We start from the raw sequence: 10,617 nt of genomic DNA, 5'->3' as shown, positions 1-10,617 counted from the left end.
TTTAAAATTTTTTGAAATTGATCTATAGCAAGTAAAACATCTCCTTTATTAAATTGAGTGTGTGTGTGTCAGTGTGTGTGTATGTGTGTGTGAGTGTGTATGTGTGTGTGAGAGTGTGTGTATGTGAGTGTGTGTGAGTGTGTGTGTGTGTGTCTGTGTGTGAGTGTGTCTCTGTGTGTGTGAGTGAATGTGTGTGTGTGAGAGAGAGTGTGTGTGTGTGAGTGTGTGTGTCTGTGTGTGAGTATGTCTCTGTGTGTGAGTGAATGTGTGTGTGTGTCTGTGAGTGTGTTTGTGTGTGTGTGTGTGTGTGAACTTAGATCATCAGGCTTGGCGGCAAGGGCTGTTACCTGCTGCTTGGCCTTGCTGGTCCAGTAAATAGAAACATCTGAATTGTGTAGGTTAGCACTGTGTGTTCTTGCAGGATAAGAGGAGGGGATGAAGTTGGGAGAGGAATGTGCTGAGGGAGTGGGGAGGGAGGGAGGGAGGAGCTGGGAATAGATGTGTTTAATATACAGTGTGCAGATGTATGACATTATTGTCGTTTTTAAATGCCTCCCATCTTCCCTTGGTTGCCGAAGCTTCTTAGGTTCCCGAAGCTTCGTGCTGATGCTGGGCAGTGGGGCAGGAAGCATGCTCTCATGTGTAAGAGCTACAGATGTGACACCCGGAGTGTCTGCGTTGTCTAGCTAAGTTTCCTTCTGTCCCTAGAGAGCTACTTTGAAGAACAGAGCCTCATTTTGTTCTGTTTATTTTTCAAGACAAGATTTCTCTGTGTATCCCTGGCTGTCCTGTAGAATTAGCTCTGTCGACCAGGCTGGCCTCAAACTCACAGAGATCTGCTGGCCTTTGACTTCAATGCTAGTATTAAAGGTACACGTCACCGCCCACCACCCACCACCGGGCAGATGGAGCCTCTTTTGTATGTACCCCTGCCTTTATCCTCAGGTATCTACCCAATCTCAGTTTTCTCACCTGTGAAATGGGGCCATCCCACTATCCTTATAATCACTGTTGGAAGGTGTTCAGTGTGTCACCTGCATTGGAGGCTGCCTCTCCCCATGGAGTGGGATCATACCTCAGAAGCCCCATGTGAGAAGTCTGTCAGCTCTGGTGCTGGCTGGGAAGGCAGCTCAGGTGTTAGAGTGTTTGCTAGTCATGCTCAAGTATGACACCATTATTACAAGGGGTAGGTTCAATTCCTACCCCTGCCTGAACTGGGCATGGGGGTGCTTGCTTGTAATCCAAGCCCTGGGGAAGTGGCTGGAAGAGGATCAGAAGTTTGAGGTTATCCTTGGCTATATATTGAGCTAGATGCCAACCTGGGGCTCACGAGACCCTGTCACAAAATAAACAAAAACAACCGCAGCTACAAAAAGAAGTCGGTCAACTCTGGACCGTGCCACCTGCCAGCTGTCAAAACAGAGGTTCCTGGAGGACCCAGCCTTCCTGCTCTATGCAGGGAAGGATGAGATTTAGCAGGAAGGTTGAGATTTCCGAGCAGTGGCGGAGAATGACTTCCTAGTTTAGTCTTTTTTTTTTTTTTTTTTTTTTTTTTTTTTTAAAGATTTATTTATTTATTATATGTAAGTACACTGTAGCTGTCTTCAAACACTCCAGAAGAGGGAGTCAGATCTTGTCACGGATGGTTGTGAGCCACCATGTGGTTGCTGGGATTTGAACTCTGGACCTTCGGAAGAGCAGTCGGGTGCTCTCACCCACTGAGCCATCTCACCAGCCCCCTAGTTTAGTCTTAAACAGCTCCCCTTCGGCAGAACGCGCAGAAACACCGGCTGCCCTACACACCGCAGCAAAGGGGCTTTGTAAAACCGCCTAGGGACATGTCCACGGTCAGGACTGGTCCCCGGGGGGGGGGGGGCAACCTTTGCATCCTCAAATCCCTTTGATCCCTGAGGCCAGTCCCACTGTGAGCACCCTCGTGTCCACTTTGTCTCTGAAGAGCCCGGGAGAGAGTGGCCAAGAGAAAGCCGGTAGGGCCGGAAGGCAGATCCTGCCTGCTGACTCCTGGCGAGGATTCTCTCTCAGCGTGGTTCTTTGCACCCCAATATCAAACCCCGGAGTTCCGGAAAGGAGGCGACGCCAGTCCCTTCCTGCCTTTTAAAGAGTCCTCTCTTCTCGTCCCCACCCCCTTCTTTAGTAAGTAGAACCATTAGTTTTTATTGACGGGACTAATGCTTTTCATTTAGGGCCAATTACAATAGGAAGGGAGCCGCTTAAGGGTAACTGGGTGATGAAAGGCCCCCATTAGGGAACAAGCTCAGAGGCTGCTGTTTTTCATTTGTAATGCCGGTTCCACATGCGAGTCGTATTTAAGCCATAAACGGTGGCGCCCAGGGAGCACTCGCCCGATCGCCTTAGAAACCCAATACTTTTATCAAATCACCAGATGGCCCCGTATTAGAGAAACCATTTATTTAATTTATCCTCACCCCCACCCCAACCTCCAAGAGCTGCTTAGATTCTCAAACATTGGCTTTACCTACTCTCACAGATCTGCCAGTAGCATCCCCGCTCCCGCTACAGCCTTTATGAGTTGGTTCCAAGACTGCTTTTATAAAGGCCTCTCTCTCTCTTTTTTAAATGTCCTTTCCTGTTCCGTTTCTCTCTCCTTCCTTCCTTCCTTCCTTCCTTCCTTCCTTCCTTCCTTCCTTCCTTCCTTCCTTCCTTCTCTCCCTCCCTCCCTCCCTCCCTCCCTCCCTTCCTCCCTCCATCTTCTATCCATCTCCCTCTGCCACCCCCACCCCACCCCCCACTCTGGACCCTAGACCCTAAATTCCACCTGTCAAGTCACTGTCCCCGCAGGAGCCATGAGCTGTGACCCTTTTCACAGATTGGAGAATGCACTGGCAGCAGCCCTCCGGTTCTCCAAGCCCAGAAGCTGCGGAGAGATGCCAACCCAGGGCTCTTCACGTGGCTGCAAGTGATTTGCGCCCTACCCTGGAAACTCCCAATAGCCTGATATGTTGTATATTTACACAGCACTTTCCCCTTTAAACCAGAGACTTGGCAGGGCCTGGGATTACATAGAGGATCCCCAGATGATTGTGTGTGTCTGGGCTTCATGGAAAGTTCTGGCATTCCTGGCCACCCCCCACCCCTTTTCTTTCCTTCTTTCTTTTAGCCCCCTTAAGGTTTGTGAAAATAGCCTGGTGCTTGTTTTAAGGGGCCAGGTGAGCATGGAGCTGGAGCTAGGGGAACAAGAGAAAGATAGTTGGAGACAGGGAGGGGGAGGGGAACACAGGAATGAGGAAGAAAGCAGTTGACCTCAGGAGAGCTGGAGGGGACTGCTGTGGGGTGAGCAGGCAGTTGCAATGGCTGGAATATGCTGGCTCCTTCCAGTGTCTTGGTCAATTGACTTCAGTGATGGAGCATTCTCCTGCCTCCCACTGGAGCTTCATCCTCAGGACTGAGAGGTACAGTGTGACAGGAGGGAGCCAAGGCTGAGCCCAAGATGAGAGCCCTTCCAGAAGCCTCCATTCCAGAGCTGACATGTAGATGATAGCCCCTCAGGGTGTTAGGGGCTGGGCTGATGGGAGCAGCCCTTTGGTTTGTTTCGCTCCATTAGCAGTGTGGGCACTGGCCTCCTTTAGAGGTTGGGGATGTTGAGTTTTAGATGGACCCCTTTACTCATGAACCAGTGGGAGGGTGGTATTTGAAGATCTGGTGAAACTGAAGAGCTAGCACAGAACTTCCTCCTGAGAAAAGACAGAAAGACAAGAAGAAGCCCAGCGAGAGGGATGGTCCAGCCTGAGGTAAAAAACAGCATCAAAGAGGAGATGGTACCGCTGTGGCCAAGCGTTGGCAAGGGGAATGAGAGGATGTTGGGGTGTTCTGGGATGGATCCAGCAAGCGCCAGGCTCGCTCCACCCGCTGTTTGAACCTGCCTGGAGCTTGGTAGGAATGAGGTGGTGGATGTTCAGGGTGGGGCTTAGAATTCCCAGGGGTCCCTACGCAGTCCTGCCTGGCACCACGCCCGAGGGATGTGCACTCCCAGGCTTCCCTTAGCATGCATCATGGACAGATCTCTGTGGACATCCAGGCCTCTGTCGTAGCATTTATACATGACATTGGTGTGGCCCAGGCTGTGGACCAACATAGTCATTTACTTAGACTCAAGGAGAGTTCAGGGGACAGGTAAGGGGCACAGGACAGTCCTAAGCAACTAGCTGCACTTCCTAGTCTGACTGAAAACCTGCCTCAAACACAGCAAAAAGACAACGGGGGGGGGGGGGTGTCGGGGGGGCCGGGGGGGGGGGAATGGAAACAGCACCCTGGTCCCCCTATGCTGAGATGAGTGACAAGGAAGGGAATACAGGCTGCTCAGAGTTCCTCTATGCCCCTCTTCCTCTTCAGCAGGCTTGAGTAGAGTCAGGGGAGAAGGCATGCCAGTCAAGAAGGGAACACCTACCAAACCAAAAACTGGTGAGACTATCACATAGGAAAGAAACCTCCATTATACTGAGCTATAAAAAGAAAAATAGAACTGAGAGCTGACTGATTTGATTGAAGTCTATCAAGTCAAGTGCTCTTATGGGACCATTTTATGTAATATATATATATATATACATATATATACATATATGTATATATACATACATATATATTTGTGTGTGTGTGTATGTATATATATATATTTATATGTATGTATACTATGTAAACATATACACACATATATATTTATATGGGTTATAATTATATACTATATATACATACATATACATAATACAATACACATACATACATACATACATACATACACATATCATATACATTTGTATGTACTGTTGGGAATTGGTTCTAATGCTTTGTTTTAATTCAGCTCCCAAAGATGGGAATCTGCACATCTAAACACTGAAGGTTCCTATCCCCAATTGGTTTTTGACTGATTTATAAAGAGCCAATGGCCAATGGTTGGGCAGGATGAAAGAGATGGGACATCTAGTTTCCCAGGGGAAGAAGGAGGAAGGAAGGGTCCACCATGAGGAGGAATAGGACAGACCATGCAGGGAAGGAACAAGAGGGAGTAATGGCTGAAATGTAGGTACAAGAAGGAAAGTGGCCCCTGGAAGGGCTGCCCAGATGTGTCTTGGGCAGCAAAGATGAAATATAGATTCGGGAGATGTTAACTCAGCAATGCTGGAGTGCAGTGTTTGCTGGCTGTGGGGAGTTTTAGAAATGCCCAGCCATTGAGCTAGTCAAGGTATATCAAAATTAATTTGGTGTGTGTGTCTTTCATTCTCAAATCCAGAGGGCTCTGGTGGGTGGCTGGAAGCATGACCTGCTGGGAGCATAGAGCGGATGAACAAATTGGCCATTAGACACACATGCACATATACATATGCATATATGTATTCTTTAGTGCCAAACTTAAGTGAAGAATGGTGGTACAAGCCTGTGATCTCAACAATGAGGAGGCCAAGGGGGTCACAGGTTTGAGGTCAACATAGGCTAAACAACAAGACTGTCTCAAAAAATAATAAAATAAAATAAAGTAGAGACTTAGAAAGCCACTAATGACAAACTGTAATCCATTGTGGAAACCCAGAAGAGCTGAAGCACTTCCTTGCAAGCCTTTGCTGTCTTTTCTGGGGTTCTGTTTGTATTCTTTCAATGAATGTCCATGAGCCAGAGAGGCTCATCATCTTGTTGGAGTGGTTCACTTTGGGGGCACTCCTTTGTTGGTACAGAAATACTCAGAGTCCTGGTTCCTCTTCAGACCTCACCCCTCCATTGTTCTAATGATACCAACAGGAATCAGAAAAGAACTCTGGACAGAGACTGGACTTGTTAGGCAGTTCTGGGGTTGGAGTCCTGTTCTGGCATTCTGCTTGCTCAGCAGAGGGTATGGGTGTGTGGTTGTATCTCCCAGGACCTTGGGAGAGTCAAGATCATTGCTGACTTTGTGGGAACACTGGAGCCTACGGCAGGGAGAAGGTGAAGTCTGAGGTAGCCTTGAGCCACTGGTCTTCTTTCAGCCTGCCTCTCCTCAGTAAGAAAACTGGAAATGCTCCTAGAGCTGTTATGACGCTGGCTTAGCAGCCCAGATGGTGAAAAGAGAATATCCAATACAGAATTGGCTGCTATTGTTTAAGATCATTATTATGGCTAGTGTCCTCAGGTATGAACAATTGCCTACTGCCAAAAAAGACCAGCCTCCATGAGGGTATGCTAGCAGTTTGGAGAAGGCCAACTGCCCGAATCAATGGTAAAACACATGAATGAAATTAAGCTGAGAAGAGGGTCATTAGGAGGTATGCAGGCGTGGTGGCATATCTCAGGTGTGCCTACCAGCTTCCTGACTACCACATCTCTTGGAATGTTATCCATCTCTTCCCAGGAATGTTCCTTCTTCTTTCCCTCAACTGTGTTTTTTCTCCTTCCTCTATCCCACTCCAAATATTTCATATGTCCCCACCATGATTTTCTGCCATGGGCTCACTATCAGTGAAGTCAACTGACTGTCAACTGCCGCCAAGACAAGACCTTTGTTCCTTTTGAGTTATCTCAGGCATTAGTATTTTATCACAGTGATGGAAAACTCACTAACACAAGTTCCTCTGATTCCTTTTGAGGTCTTAGGGTAGTGTAGGGGAAGGCAGCCATCAGGAGAGCCACAAGCACGTGATTTTCACCGCACCCCTTGAGAGTAGCAGGGGCTTATATACATGCAAATTTTAGAACCAGCTTCACTTCAACCACTCTGGAAATCAGTTTGACGGTTCCTCCGAAAATTGGACATAGTACTACCAGAGGACCCAGCTATACCAGTCCTGGGTATATACCCAGAAGATGTTCCAACATGTAATAAGGGCACATGATCCACTATGTTCATAGCAGCCTTATTTATAATAGCCAGAAGCTGGAAAGAACCCAGACATCCCTCAACAGAGGAATGATACAGAAAATGTTAAGCTGAGACATTCTTAGGAAAATGGATAGAACTAGAAAATATCATCCTGAGTGAGGTAACCCAATCACAAGAGAACACATATAGTATACATTTACTGATAAGTGGATATTAGCCCAGATGCTCAGAATACCAAAGGTACAATTCATAGACCAAATGAAGCTCAAGAAGAAGAAAGGCCGAAGTGTGGATGCTTTGGTCTTTCTTAGAAGGGGGAACAAAAAAACCCATGGGAGGAGATACAGAGACAAAGCGTGGAGCAGAGACTGAAGGAAAGACCATCCAGAGACTGCCCCACCTGGGAATCCATCCTATATACAGTCACCAAACTCAGACACTATTGTGGATGCCAACAAATGCTTGCTGACAGGAGCCTGATATAGCTGTCTACTGAGAGGCTCTGCCAATGCCTGACAAATACAGAAGTGGGTCTCTCAGCCAACCATTGGACTAAGCACAAGGTCCCCAATGGAGGGACTAGAGAAAGGACTGAAGGAGCTGAAGGAGCTTGCAGCCCCATAGGAACAACAAAATGAACCAACCAATACCTCCCACCCCTGAGCTCCCAAGGACTAAACCACCAATCAAAGAGTACACATGGAGGGACCCATTGCTCCAGCTGCATATGTAGCAGAGGATGGCCTTGTTGGACATCAATGGGAGGAGAGGCCCTTGGTCCTGAGAAGGTTTGATGCTTCAGTGTAGGGGGATGCCAGGGCAAAGAAGCAGGAGTAGGGTAGGTTGGTGAGCAGGGGGAGGGTAGATGGGATACGGGGTTTTCGGAGGGGAAACCAGGAAAGGGGATAACATTTGAAATGTATATCTAATTAAAAAAAAGATAAGTTAGATATAGTAGTCAAAAAAAAAAAGACAGAAATAAGTCCTTGTGTTTTAATTCAAAAAAAATGGTAAAGTTATATAATACTTTAGTCACAAATACAAGGTGCTTGAGAAAAAGAATAAATGTCTGATAGATGCTAAAAAAATATGTGTTGGAAATGTTCCTTGTGGCATGATGGAGCAGGATGAGGTGAGGGAGGGGCAGGGACAGGATTGAAGGACAACATTGGGTCCCCTGGTCAATATTCTTGAATCCCTGCTATGTCCTTAGTTCCCATTTGGGGCCTCAGATGCAAAGATGGATGATAGACTATGCCTTGCCCTCAGGCCACAAGTCACAATCCTAACTAAGAGATGACCTTCCACAACTCAGGGCCTTGGTGGCTTAATGTGGAAGCCATGTGGGTTGAGTAAGTCAGTGTGGTCCTAGTACCCGTTGACTCCAATATTCGTCCTTACTCTCCCCATACTCTGCCCAGTGTCCCCAGGGGCTGACACCTATAGGCTGAAAGCTCACAAGTTGCTATCATCTGGATTCCATCTGTGTTTGGTCAATAGAAAGCTCTGGAAGGTGACTGGAGAGACAGGGTATCTCGCCTTCCTTCTCCACCTTCCTTTGACTCTCCATCCTGGAGTCAACTTTTTAAATATATTTTTTAAAAAAATATTTATTTATTTTACTTATATGAGTACACTGTAGCTATTTTCAGACACACCAGAAGAGGGCATCAGATCCCATTACAGATGGCTGTGAGCCACCATGTGGTTTCTGGGAACTGAACTCAGAACCTCTGGAAGAGCAGTCAGTGTTTTTTAACTGCTGAGCCATCTCTCCAACTCCCAATATTCAACTTCTTATCAAGGCCCAAGGTAGGCTATCCATTTCTCCACTGAGGCCCTAACTAACACAAAGCATTTCTAAACAAGACCAAAAAGAGAGAGAGGAGGGGACAAAAAAGAGGAAGTTTAATACTTTTCATATAGCATGGGACCCTGAGTTCAGATCCGCAGAATCCATATACAAGCCAGTATACAACTGTAACCCTAGCTCTTGGTAGGGATCCCTGCAGTTCACTGGCCAGCTTGTCTAGCAGAATCCCTGACCTCTATACTCAGTGAGAGACCCTGTCTCAAAAAATGAGGTGGAGAGAGAGGAAAACACCCAACATCAACTGGAACGGTGGGTTTCGTGTACACTGCTTTGGCTACCAGCGCAACTCAAGGATGGCCAGTTCTAATCCTCTGCCCTGATACCATAGATTTCCCTCTGGTACTCCTGATTCAATGCTCTCTAAATCCATGATCTATCTTTGCTGCCCTCTTCCTTCTGGGCAGCTCCTTAGTCTTTGCTGCCCAAGACACTTCTGGGCAGCCCCTTCAAGGGCCACATTCTTTCCACCTACAGTTTGGGTGATTTTCTTTTTGCAGCTCTAAATCTGATCTGTCTCCCACCGCATCATGGTGATACTTTGTCTGTTCCAGCCTCCTGCTCTCTAGCCCGTGAAAATCTAAAAGTCCTGCCCTGTCTCCCTTTGCTCAGCCGTTGGCCACTGGCATCTTTATTGATTGATCAAAAACCAATTGGGGACAGGGACCTTCAGAGTTTGGACACACAGGTTACTGATTAAATCAAAGCAGCAGAAACACTCCCCAACAATCAATGTCTGTCTGACCTTCACATGTGTGTATGCACATGTGCCCACATGTACATATATACATATGGGAGACAGACAGACAGACAGACAGACACACGGAGGGGGAGAAGATCCAAGGACTTAATGGTAGATTTTCAAGTGCAGCATCAGCCTGGGAAGCCGATTTGTGGGGCTCAAGGTGGGCCTTGTGGGACCTCTGAAGGTTCATCACAAACAGCTTCATATATTTGTGGTGAGACCCGTAGGATATTTTGCCTAGGGACTATATCTACCCATGCCAGGTTCAGTAAAGCAGCTGGCAGGAAGCTAGCAGCCAATCCATCCTGACCCCGGCATGGAACAGAGTGAGGTGTCCATGTCACCTGAAGTGACCCTGAGTTCTTTTGGATGGACATAATCTCTGAGCAGATGCTGCTGGCCAGTACCATGTGGCAGTATTAGTAGGGACAGCAGCTGTCCTGTGTGTCTATGTGAATATGTGCAGCATATGTCCTCAAGCCTAGAAACTATTGAAATTGAATTTTCTCAATTCCTATTTCTAACGATGGTTCTTTTTTTTTTTTTTTTTTTTTTTTTTTTTTTTTGTCTTTTTGAGACAGGGTTTCTCTGTATAGACCTGGCTGTCCTGGAACTCACTTTGTAGACCAGGCTGGCCTCAAACTCAGAAATCCGCCTGCCTCTCTGCCTCTCGAGTGCTGGGATTAAAGGCGTGCGCCACCACGCCCGGCTTCTAATGATAATTCTTAAATGCTTTAACCTCCCTTTAGCCCACCACCCACCAGAGGTAGTGGAAAAGAAAGAAGACCTGTTTAGAAAGGTTCTGTGGATGACTCCTCTCTGTGTTGTCTGGAAATCAACAAAGACACGAGACCCACAAGTGTTGCACAGCAAGCTGTACCAGCAACCCTAGCTCAACCTCTATCACTATCCATCGATTTCTTTTTATACTCCCTTCCCATGTCACGTGTCTTCCATAGGTCTTGCCTCAGCAGGTGCATCTGTCTCAGCTGACATTACTCTGCCGATCAGCCTGAGTCAACGGAAGCGGCAAGAAACTGCAGCACACCACCAAAAATTTTTTGGTGCATTTCTCTCTATGGAGTCCTGACAAATGCAGCTCCAATATGCAATGTAAGGCAAACCAACACATGTATCATTAGAGAAGAATCCTTTATCACATGTGTTTCATGTGCTTGC

At 47.0% G+C, this 10,617-nt stretch overlaps 1 annotated feature.

The window, feature by feature from the left end:
• Positions 1,767-2,619: an enhancer, noted in NCBI's record as "VISTA enhancer mm428". NCBI's record gives its function as "enhancer in: limb[4/5] | branchial arch[4/5] | genital tubercle[4/5] | facial mesenchyme[4/5]" and the evidence as "EXISTENCE:transgenic organism evidence [ECO:0001131][PMID:17130149]".

Source organism: Mus musculus, chromosome 5 (assembly GCF_000001635.26).
Source record: "Mus musculus strain C57BL/6J chromosome 5, GRCm38.p6 C57BL/6J".
NCBI classification, from domain to species: Eukaryota; Metazoa; Chordata; class Mammalia; order Rodentia; family Muridae; genus Mus; species Mus musculus.
The sequence above is the reverse complement of the archived record's forward strand: the minus strand, read 5'-3'. Positions and strand labels throughout refer to the sequence as shown.